The sequence below is a fragment of the Artibeus jamaicensis genome, unplaced genomic scaffold (assembly GCF_021234435.1).
Source record: "Artibeus jamaicensis isolate MK-2021 breed Jamaican fruit bat unplaced genomic scaffold, CSHL_Jam_final contig_519, whole genome shotgun sequence".
NCBI classification, from domain to species: Eukaryota; Metazoa; Chordata; class Mammalia; order Chiroptera; family Phyllostomidae; genus Artibeus; species Artibeus jamaicensis.
In genome coordinates this window covers 5,022,419-5,034,536 of record NW_026521871.1, presented here as the reverse complement: position 1 = coordinate 5,034,536, position 12,118 = coordinate 5,022,419, and the positions used below count along the sequence as shown (strand labels likewise).

Genomic DNA, 12,118 nt, shown 5'->3' with positions numbered 1-12,118 from the left:
AAGTGAGGCCTGAGTTGATCCTTGAGGAAGTTCAACATTTAACAGATATGCCCAGAAGGATGAATACCATATAGGAGAGAGAATAGTTGCAAGAAAAGTAAAACAAAAACAAATGTCACAGAAAGGTCAAGTGCTATAAGTACTAAAAATGCCCAACACAAAGGTCACTGAGCAACTCATTGAGAACTGTTTTGTGGACTGATTGAGACAGAATTCAGTTTGTAGTTTGTGAAAATATAAGAGAAAATCATTAAAATGAAGGTAAATAAGGACAATCAGGAAATGAAGGGGAGGAAAATGAATAGCAACTAGAGCAGGAAAAAGGACTGAAAGGGTATTTCTTCATGTGGTTTGTAAACAGAAAAAAAAAATCTACGCATGTGACAAGGTGTTGAGAGGATCCAGCTGAGAGAAAGAATCTGAAAGCAGAACAGTGGGAAAGGGCACTAAAGGTCCCCAGAAAGTTGAAAAGGAAAGGTAGGGGGACTGGTCTTAAAACAGCTTCAGCCTCACCTTAATCATATAAGACCTGAAACAGGCATGCATAATATGGTCTTAAATTATTACTTTCTCCTTATATGTTTTATCACCTTAATTAGTGTCTAAACTCCTGGAAACCTATGGCCTTTATGGTTCAAACCAACCTCACCTTATTCATTCATTATGAGCCCCAGGTTCTATACCAATACCAAAGAGTCATTCCATAAATACTTGTTGAATAAATAAGAACAAGTGTGGATTCTACAGTCTTTGTATATATCTCTAGTGCTTGAACATTTGTCCTTGTATGTGTGCTTGGTATTCAATGCAAGAGCAGGCCAGGATCAGAAAACTCTTGTTCCAATACCAAAGCACCTATCTCTCTGGGCAAAAGTCAGTAAGAGCCACTCAAACTAGTACTTCCTTTCCTATGTTTGCCTTGATGTGAAAAATCCAAGACCCTAAACTTCTACAGGCCATGAAAATATTTTCACCTGAAGCTACAATGTGTTACACCACTTGCCACTCCCCTCATGCCTAACATTTTGTTCTCAAGCAGACAGACTCTGTAACCCTTATGTGACCTTCTGCAAGACATAGATTAGGTTCAAATGAACCCAAATAGGTTTGGACTTCAGCTGTCCAAAAAGACACAAACATGGAAGCAGAGCAGTATAGGCCAGTAACACACTGATTGGTCCCCTTGGTTTTTTAGAAGATAGTCACTGAGAAAATGTTTTACAACCCCAAGTCTCTCACTCCATTATCCAGCCCCAGCTCCCTTAAAAATAATTCCTAATTTGAAGCAACATCTTTCTCAAATATAGAAACATCTTTTGAGTGAGATTCATCTTCTCCCAACTGAAACTTGTCTCTGATAACCTGTTACCTTATCTACAACAACACTGCCAGGAGCCAGGGATTCACCTACATTGTTGTTTTCTGTAGCCCTAGCTGGACTTGATGGGCATGTTCAGAGACTGGTTATTGACCTTTAAGTCTTTAACAATTATCTACATACCCAGGAAAGAAGCCCATTCCTCAGGAATGAATACAAGCCACAAGAATGAAGACACTGAATAAATTCATCCCTCTTTTTGGTTCTTATGCTATGGTCAGTGAGCTGTTACTGAAGACAAATTATTACAACATTCTTTCAAATGATAGCCAATTTTCAATAACAGAAGGCTCTTAAATCTCTGTCTACATATTGGTGAAAACCAGGCAGTTGGAAAACATACCCCTGGTTAAACCACTTAATGATGAATGAATGTTTTAAACACAGGGATTTGAGAATCTGCATACTGATTTAAATCCTCACAAGAAAAAGCAGCAAAGACTCCCCAGAAACCTGACACTCTCAGATATATTCCTAAAAGTTTTATATCAATTTTTATATAATTCTTATGGAGTATTTTCAGAATTAGTGAAACTCTGATATATCTAGGGTTCAGAGAGGTGATCAGAATAATTCTTAGTTTTGTTATTTGTCTGGAAACTGTTGATGTTGTCAAAATGTATGTGAAAGTCTTTCCTAGACCATACATTTGGCATAGATACAGACCACATCTATCTTGTTCCTTATTGAATCCACAGCCTCTGGCACAAAAGGTACATTCAATAATATTTGCTTAATAAAAGAATACTTAAGTTTACATTACTGTTAAAATTGAAAACATTGAGAATTCTTAAGCTAGGGTGAGTTTTGTTTTTTATGTTTTTTCCCTTTCGTATTTGTCCTCTAGGCTTTCATGAGATATAAAGGTCTCTTTCTATGGAAGCCTACAGTTCTGTGGCCTGAGATGTACACACATGCAAACACAACACACTATCTCCACACCTGTTCAATGCTGTTATATTTGCCAGGCATTGGAAAAGTAAATTTTCCAAGTAGCATGAGCTCTGGAAAATCATTAGGTGACATCTGAGAAGAATACCAATCATCCAATAATTAGCAATTTAAAATTCAGAGAGCTAAAGACAAATCAAATTCCATGAAATCTCAGTGAGCATGACCTTGGCGGGGTTGGCGACCTCACTGTGAAAAGTCAGTGGCTTTGTTGGACCAGACAGACAGGACTGGGAACTACCATGGCTGCTCTAATCCCAGGGGAGGCACTCTGACAATGTGACATTTGCTCAGGGATGCACTAACGTGGCCTCAGTATGTTTTCTCAGAATGGGATGACATTTCAAGTCAGATAGCTCTGCTCCCAAAAGCATGGGCTGTCCCCAAACTCTAATATAACCTGAGACTGAGAAAAAGAGTGTCATCTCACAGAGAAATGGAGGTTGTGTAGACACAATATTAAAATAATCCATTTTTAAAGAAGGTCAAACCAGATGTTCAGTGTTTAACCTCATCTGTTGTCATGCCATCATTACATAGACCTCAGATAGCCTTAGTCTGAAAAACATTTCTCATTTGAGTATAGGCCTGTTCCTGGAGCACCCACACTAAACACTCTTCAATAAATGCTAAAACCAGTTACAAAATTGAGCTACCAAGTGGTGTGGAAAGTGACTGTAAGTGCACTGTGTCCTCACCAATCCTCTGCTGCCTGGAACTGCTGTCCACATGCTGTCCACCCAAGGATGTATAGCCACTGGGCAACTATTGCCCCCAGCTTATCAAGGTCACCTTTCTTACATGGCTGACTCATTCTAAAGAAAGAAACAGAGAGGCTGGAGAACACCAGCTCCTCATTTGGTTTCTGTAGTTGCCCAAATGACTTGGGGAGTGCATTCTTAAAAGGAGTTCAGGATGAAGGGCAAAACCTCCAAGCAGACAGCCGCAGCCCTTGGGATAAATGCTGTGCCTCCACCACATGGCCTTCGTGTGCCGGTTTGAATAAATTCCCGCCCAAAGCCAAGAGTGACTGCTCTGCCAGACTCCACTGCAGGGTCAGGCAGCAGCCTGTGCTCCTCTGGCTCCTGGGCCAATGCTCAGATGGCCCTGCTACGTCACTGTGGCAAGGGAGTCTGGTTGTGCCCTCCTCTGAACTCTCCATCTGGAAGGTCTCTGGCCTCCTTCCCTCTCATTTTGAACCTGACAGACACTGCTAGACAGAAAAACTCACAGCACACCAAAGTTCATCTTCCCTTCCCCACTTCTCAGCTGGCATAATCACAAGGGCAGAAAGAGGTTGGCATGGACCAGAATGCCAGGAATTAAATGAGGTTCCTTGACCATTGGACCACATTAGTCCTGCCTTCCAAGGTCTTCTTAATCATTCCTTCTCTGCCTGGCATACCCACTTGCCTTTGGAACCCAGGTGCTGGCCAGGTAAGATGCCACGCTCATAGCAAGTACTCAACAAAATATTGGTTGAGAATGGCAGCCACAAATACCTGCTGACTCACAGCTTTGCAACAACAGTCAGTTTTGAGGTCTGGGCCCTAGTGGCAAGATTCCTGTGCCCCTTTCTAACACAGACAGTTCTAACATCATTATCCTGAATGATATTTAGCCACCAGCTCAATTTGGAAGCAAAATGATATTAACAAACAGTGGCAGACTTACAGACAGGCTATTGAGCATGGCAACCAAAACAAAGGATAAAAAGAAAGAGAAAAGGGCTGATAAAAAATAGGGGAAGGAAAATGAACACTGCAAAGAAAAATGAGGAGGGATTTAGGAACAGATACCTCAGTCCTACAACTCTAAAATGAGTTGTGAACCTAACAGCCACTCAGGGGTGGAATCAATGTGGAAGAAATCACAGAAAAGTGACAGAGCAGCATTTGGGGGGAATTTTGATGCTGGGAAAGACTCAAAGCTAGTAGTGAAAGAGATGGTATGTTAAGTAACACTTGAGAGGTTTCAAATACAATGAGTCTGAATTCTGTCCTATTTTGTACCTTTTGAACTACAGTGACACACCAACATTTGCTGCTTTCCTAAAAGGACATTGACAGATACAATGGAAACTCTGAATACATTTTTTTCCCTCTGCATTCATTATCTCTGGCCCTTATCCATGGTCCTATTGCAGACTAAATTGGATTTTGGATCACTGGTACTGAGGTGCTGCAATTAATTAACAATGGAAACATAATATTTACATCCAGGCCTAACAACATCTGACATTTAAACTATTCTGCCAGTCAGGAAAATTCTATTCAACAAATTTTCATTTTAATGAACATGATAGGCCACAGTTTACATGCTAGGCCAAGAAGCAGAACAGAGTTGATCTCTTGGCATGTACTTTCAAGGCCTGGACATGCTGGAGGAGACACAAGCTGGGGAACTGTCAGAATAACAGAAAGACCAGATCCCCAGTTTTACCCAGACAGACCAAGGACACAAGTCCCCCCCCAAAAAAAATCCTAGTGTGAAACTAACTGTCCCTGTTTCCTATGCAATCTCAAAGTTAAATACCTACTGCTCCTTATGAGCCACTGGATAATTTCTCTCTTTGGGCTGTTGATATTTTCTTTGGGGTACTAAAATCCCTTAGTCCTCCCTAATTAGAAAGTGATAAACATTTTGCAAGACATCTAATAATCTGCAAAGTAGCCTAGAGTTGGAACTGATGGCTTTTTCACTTGGCACAAGACTGGCCTTTATGTTTTGCCACATGGTGTACCTCGGGAAGTGCCCAATCCCTGTCTCGAGTGACAGGCATTGTCAATATGATGCTGAAACAAAGACTGTCTTTGAATGCTATCTTATTTTGCATTATAATAATGCAAGGACCTAACACTTTTGCTTGCTGCAACTTCATAACTAAAGAAGTTTTCATTTTTCTGTAACTCATTATTCAAGCAAACAGAAGAAAGTATAGATGAGGAAAAATTTTCAACCCCAAAGAACAAGATAAATTTGCTGGAAACCAGTGTCAGAGACCAGATCTCCAGCCTGATTTCCTATAGCCCCTCTGTGCATTACTGTGCTGAAGGAAACTGGATGTGATACTGTGGATTTCTCCAAGCCAATCTCCACTACCCCAAAAACGTGGATGTAAAAGAAAGAAAAAAGATGAAAAATACCAAGAGAACAAAGCAATTAGGGAGAAGCTTAAAGATGTGGGTAAAAAAAAAACTAACAAATGATGTTGGTTAGGAGACCTTCTTATTGGAAAGGTCATATATTTCTAGTTCACATATCTAAAATACTCTTTATCCTAGCTTTCATATCAGTTTGGAAGAATTTAAATAAAATCTCACTTAAAAAGCAAGACATTTGAAATATGGATTTGGTTCTTGGTTTCTAATCTCAGCAATTAAAATAGCCACCTTTATGGTGATATGTCATAAAGCTGTAGCCTTTAATAGATTTAAAATGGTAACTATGCTCCATTTTATTTCTAGATATGGCCATGATACCAGAACATTAAGTCCTGAAAAGATATCAGCATTTCCAGTCTTATAATCTAATTTAGAATCAGTAATGTTTGAGTCAACACTTATGTAGAATGTGGACACATACACAAAGTTACAAAAACAATCACATTTGAGGACTTTACATATATTCCCTTCTATATAACACTATGAGGTAAGTACAATGAACACTATTATACACTGAGGAAAAGGCAGTTAGAGATAACTGACTTCCCTAAAAGGTGAAGTTCAAGGACACAGGCAGGTAAGTGGTAGGGTTAAAGTGCAAACCCAAGCCTGCCTCCCTCCAGGGCCTGTACTCTACACTACACAGTGGCATATTGTAGTATCCACAAGGGAGGCAGCATGAAAGAATTGATTCCTTTTGGAAATAGCCAAAATATCTTAAATATCAGGTATAAAACATTTTCAGTCCACCAGATGCTTATTTAACTTTGAAAAATCAATTTTTACGGAGCTAGTATAAGAAGTAACTTCATGCTTAATGTCTGGTTATATTCTTGAAGAAGTAGAAGCCTTATAGAGAAAAGAGGCATTTCTTTAACTCAGGAAGAAAAACAAGAGTCTACCTGGATTGAACTGAAAATTTTTGACAGAACACAAATGAATAGAATCTGTAACTTCAATGTGCCTTTTCAGGAAGCATGTACTAAAATGGTCATATCAAATTCAGAACACAAAAGACTTTAACATGCTTATTGTTGTAAACAAAGGCATTTGGTTAAATGAAAGTTCCATCAAAGCTTAATAGCCAAATTCAAGTGAACACACGGTAGGTAAAGAGTTATATACTGTCTGCAGTTTCAGTAATAGCTAATCTAATAATGGTAAATGGAGGGTTATTGTTGATTCCTTTGCCTCTGTTTCATAAATTAGATAAAGCAACCTGGCAGTTACAGTACTTTAGAGTTTTATTTGACTAAGTGATTTTAAAGTTATCTCAAAATATAACAAAGTCATGACTTGAATGACTACTGAATAGTACCTTGCTTTCCATCACCACATTAGTCCTTTTGACCAGTGTTAAGTAAAAAAGTTCCTGGGAACTAAAACTATTCTATAAAGCTCAATTTATTTCTACAGGACCAACCATTAGAAGGCAAGTGTCATTCATACAGTATTATCTGATATTCCATTTCACCAGGGCCAAGCTTATAAAATAGAAACTATTAGAGCAGTCAAGTGATATTTATTTCTTTTAGTCCAAAACTCAGAAACAGTAGAATTTCTCTGGTTAATGATTTTTCACAGTTTGTTTCCTATTTTCTACTACAGTTTATTGATCTGGAATACTGAAACAGTTTTCTTCCCTGGCTAAAGAACACATAAGGCCTGTGCCCTGGGATGCTGGGATGCACCTCCAAACTAAATGGTGGCAGCATCTCACCAGGAAGTTGAGTAGTGATGAGTGGCATTTTCCTTACTGAAAGAATATACTGGTGGAATGTTGGGCCTTCTGATAATAAGAAATACTTTCCTAGCCTTTGTACTCAAAGACAGGCCTCAACACCTGCGGTTCTGAGAAGCAATGAGTTGCCCTTCACAAAAACAGTCCATTTTCCCCCTTGATATGGTTACTTTCTATTACTGTGCTAGCCCAGGAAGAATAATATCTCTCTCTCCATATTTCATTCACATAATAAGAATCTGCAAGTTCTGTATGACAGATGAGGACTGTGAGATGAAGCCACTTGTTCCGCCTGTCAGCCTCCAAGAACCCACAGCAATGAGATACAATCGTGATGACATTACTAGAGAAGAGGTGGGTCAAATACATGGTCACTTGAATACAGAATGTCAACTGTTCTTTCTACTTCCGTAATTTGATGCAGTGGTATACCATACCCCCACAAACATACACACACACACACACACACATAGAAAAAGGCACTCACTGCTATTACCATGTGTACATACATGCAAATATTGTTAAAATTATCATTCCCATAAGCCCTTAAGTGACTTTTTCTGCCTCTGGCCAATCAGTCTTCAAAAGTTCATTAAGCATCTATAATACACAACTGAATTAGGTAGTGTTGAAAACAGACACAGTCCCACCTCAGCATTTACAGTCTGCAGTAAAAGACAAATATTAACAAGGCAATTAAAACTGATGTAATGACAGCTACAAGTGAACTTCAAGATACTAACCAAGTCTTATGAGTCAGAATAAGTTTCCCTGTGGAAGAGACATTTAAGCTAAGGCCTCAAGTAGAATTAGTAGACAAGTGAAAGGTGAGGGGGAAGAGTTTCACACGGAGGACCTTTCTCTTCAAATGTTCCTTTTGAAAGAAACCAAGGCTTCAATAACCAGCAAGAAGTATAATGGAGTGAATGGAGCCATGAAGTCTACCACTGGGAAATTATCATCTATTCCTTATTTTAACCTCTAATTTAAAAAATTAATTCATTATCAAAACAGTTTGAAAATACTGGCATTCTCAGTACTATCATGCCAAATAAGGGCACAATTTAATCACATCTTCTTGCTGATAGATTTTGCTTTTATAAAATCTAATTTATCTTGAGTATACTGGTTAAAACTCATGGGTTATTTTTTTAATTTTCTTTCATTAACTTTGCTGCCAACATAATGATACATTTTTTAAAGATTTGATTTATTTATTTTTAGAGAGAGGGGGAAGGAAGGAAGGAAGAGAGGGAGAGAAACATCAATGTATGAGAGATTCGATCAGTTGCTTCTTGCACACCCCCAACTGGGGACCTGGCCTGCAACCCAGGCATATGCCTTGATTGGGAATCAAGTCGGCAACCTTTCAGTTCACAGGCTCACACTCAATCCACTGAGCCACACCAGTCAGGACACATGAGTTAGACACCAGTAAGACCTGCAGCACATATAACACCAAGGCCATAAATTTGTTCAGGGTACAAGCATATGAAAGTTAACACAAACAGTTGGTAAATGTGATATACAAATAAAAAAAGACTCTACCAATGACTTGCCCCAAGGAGTGGAAATTAAGAAGAAAAAAGTTCTCTTCTCTAACATTTGTTTATGAAAATCCTCATTTGCTCCTGCAGAAAACTGTCTTGGATCATTATACATCTCTCTTATCACACACAATTTTTTTCCATGGGTTCAACAAATTGGAATGGAAAGGGGAACTGGATTTATTCATGAGCGTGCTCATACTTTCTGCTAAACCCCAATGTGTGTGACATTTGGACTATTTTGTTTTCAAACTCAAAATCCATCCCCAGAACCATTAAAAATTTACATTAGCATAACTGAAAGCTGAATTTGGCTCTAAAAACTCAATGACTGAGGAGGGCTACTAGTATGGGGAATTTTTTAGATTAATTTTAGAGAAAGGGAGGAAAGGAAGGAGGAAGGGAGGGAGAGAGAGAGAGGAAGAGAGAAACACTGACTTGTTGTTCCACTTATTTATGCATTCATTAGTTGCTTTATTGTATGTGCCCTGACCAGTGATCAAACCTGCAAACTTGGCATATTGGGACAATAACCATCTGAGCTACCTCACCAAGGCCAAAAATTGTTTTTAATGTCTTTAGCTACTAATGAACAGCAATGATTTCAGCAGTTGCTCTAAAATGAACACAACCTAGGGCTACTTTAAAGAAATGTAGCACACAAACTATGAGAATTAACAGTCCAATTCTACCCTATTACTTAGATCTTATCTAGAGTTCAATCTGGAAGGCATATTTTAAGAGGAAAAATTGGCCAAATTAGAAGGGGGCAACCAGAAGCAGGTAGGGGGATGATCTGAATTTCATATAATGAACAACTGAATTGAAATACCCAGGGAGAGTAAGCCTGGAGAAAAGTAATGAGAGACACAAAAAACTGCCTTCATATACACAATCATTGATAAAGCCATTTCGTTTTATTGAGCATTTTCTCTGTGTGAGGGAATGAAGATACAATGCTGTCTGAGAAAGCCGCAGTCTTTTATGCTCACATGGAAGAGAAAATGGACTGTATCTGTGGCACTTCACAGGATATGACATAGAAGGACGAAGCACAGATTCTGGAATCAGAACATTAAAATCGAAGCCTGAAGTGGTCTGCATATCCCAAAAGATATGCCTATGTCAAATTCCTAGAGCCTGAAAATATGACCTTATTTGGAAAAAGGGTCTTTACATATGGAATTAAGTTCAGAATCAAGAATGATGTCATCCTGGATTATCAAGGTAGACCATAACTACAATGACCAGTGTGCTTTTAAGAGAAAGGCAGAGGGAGAAGTGAGATAGAAAGAAGAGGAAAAGATACAGAAAAGACCAATTAAAGGAAATAGAATACCTGCAGCCACCAGAGGCTGAAAGAAGCAAGGAAGGATTCTTCCCTTGAGTCTTTTGGAAGCATACAGTGGGCCTGGAACTTATGACATTAAATTCATTAAAAATTACACAGGAGATAATTTCTGTATAAGCCACCATCCCTTGTATAAGAATGGATGGGTTTCTGTTTTCCCAAACAAGAACATGAAAATACCTTCCTGTCAAAGGTAGGGGAGAAGGACAGCCACTGGGTCTTCAAAAGAAGCCTACCTTTGCCATTCTCTTGGATTCAAATTAGTTCAAAACTGCCAACTACAACCTAGGAGGCAAAGCCAAAATGTATACCAGGCCAGGCAGTAGGTCTAGGAAATTAAGATACAGCTACCTATTCCTTTTTTGGCAGAACTGCAGGACTAGATACGTGGGTTCACTTGGGCCTTGTTTGGCTGAAAAGACACAGGTTACAAATAAGGCTATGGACAGGAGAATAGATAAACTATGGAAGTTCACAACAGTCAAACCAAATAAAGGAAGGTACAGAGCAATGTCTATTATATACTGTAAGAAAGGAAAGAAAATAATTTATATAAATATTTGCCTGTGTATATTAAAATACTGAAAAGTTGCAAAAGAAAATAATAAAAATGACTACCCTAAGTGGCATTGGGACAGAGATGGGGATCTGGTGATAGGAGCAGAAACAAACCTTCACTTTATACCTTTTTGAATTATTTTGAGTTTTGAACCAGATGACTATATTATCTACTCAACAAATTTAAATCTATTAAAAATAAAAACCTACCTTTACTGATTCTGGCCAAGATGGAGGTGTAGGTAGAAACGCTTTGCTTCCTCGCATAACCAAAAAAAGAATAGCGACCAATTTAAAAACAATAAACAACCAGAACTGCCAGAAAAATCAAACTATATGCAATTCTGACAACCAAGGAGTTAAAGAAACATTCACCCAGACTGGTAGGAGGGATGGAGAGAGGAGACACACAGCTGAGCAGCGGGGATGTATATAGCAAGGCGGTAGACTATGTGAGTGAGAAGGAGCTGCCTGAACAGGAAACTAAAGACTCAAACTAGCTGTAAAATACTGCAGGGGTTGGATAGCAGGAGAAACTCCCAACTCACAGGAGAGTTTGTTGTAAAGTGGGGCTAGAACAGAGTAAGTGAGTGGCATTGTTCTCTCTCTGACCCCTCCCCTAGAGACAGCGCCACAATGCAGCAAAGAAGGTTGCCCTGCCTTGGGGGATACCTAAGGCTCCATCCCCTTACAACAAAACAGGTGAGCCAAGACAAAGAAATATGACCCGAATGAAAGAACAGACCAAAACTTCAGAAAAAGAACTAAGCAATGAGGAGATAGCCAACCTATCAGATGCCAAGTTAAAAACACTGGTAATCAAAATGCTCACAGAAATGGTTGCATATGGTCTCAAAATGAAGGAAGAAATGAAGGCTACCCAAAGTGAAATAAAGCAAAATGAACAGGGAACCAACAGAGAAGAGAAGGAAACCAGAACTCAATTCAGCGATGTGGAACAAAAGGAAGAAATAAACATCCAGCCAGAACAGAATGAAGAAACAAGAATTCAAAAAAATGAGGAGAGCCTTAGGAACCCATGAGACAACTTTAAGCACTCTAACATTCGAACCATAGGGGTGGCAGAAGAAGAGGAAGAGAAAGAAATTGAAAACTTATGTGAACAAATAATGAAGGAAAACATCCCCAATTTGGCGAGTAGACTTCCAGGAAGTCCAGGAAGCTCAGTCAGTCCCAAAGAATTTGGATTCAAAGAGGAACACACCAAGGCACATCATCATTAAGATACCCAAGATTAAAGATAAAGAGAGAATCCTAAATGAAGCAAGAGGAAAGGAGAGAGTTACCTACAAAGGAGTGCCCATAGGGCTATCAGCTGATTTCTCAAAAGAAACCTTGCAGGCAAGAAGGGGCTGGAAAGAAGAATTTAAAGTAATGAAAAGCAAGGACCTACATCCAAGATTACTC

General features: G+C 39.0%; 1 protein-coding gene across 4 annotated transcripts in view; it reads right to left on the bottom strand.

The window, feature by feature from the left end:
- The window catches only part of FHIT (fragile histidine triad diadenosine triphosphatase), a 1,463,343-nt gene that overhangs the window by 1,433,447 nt on the left and 17,778 nt on the right, over positions 1-12,118 (bottom strand). The window lies entirely within an intron of this gene.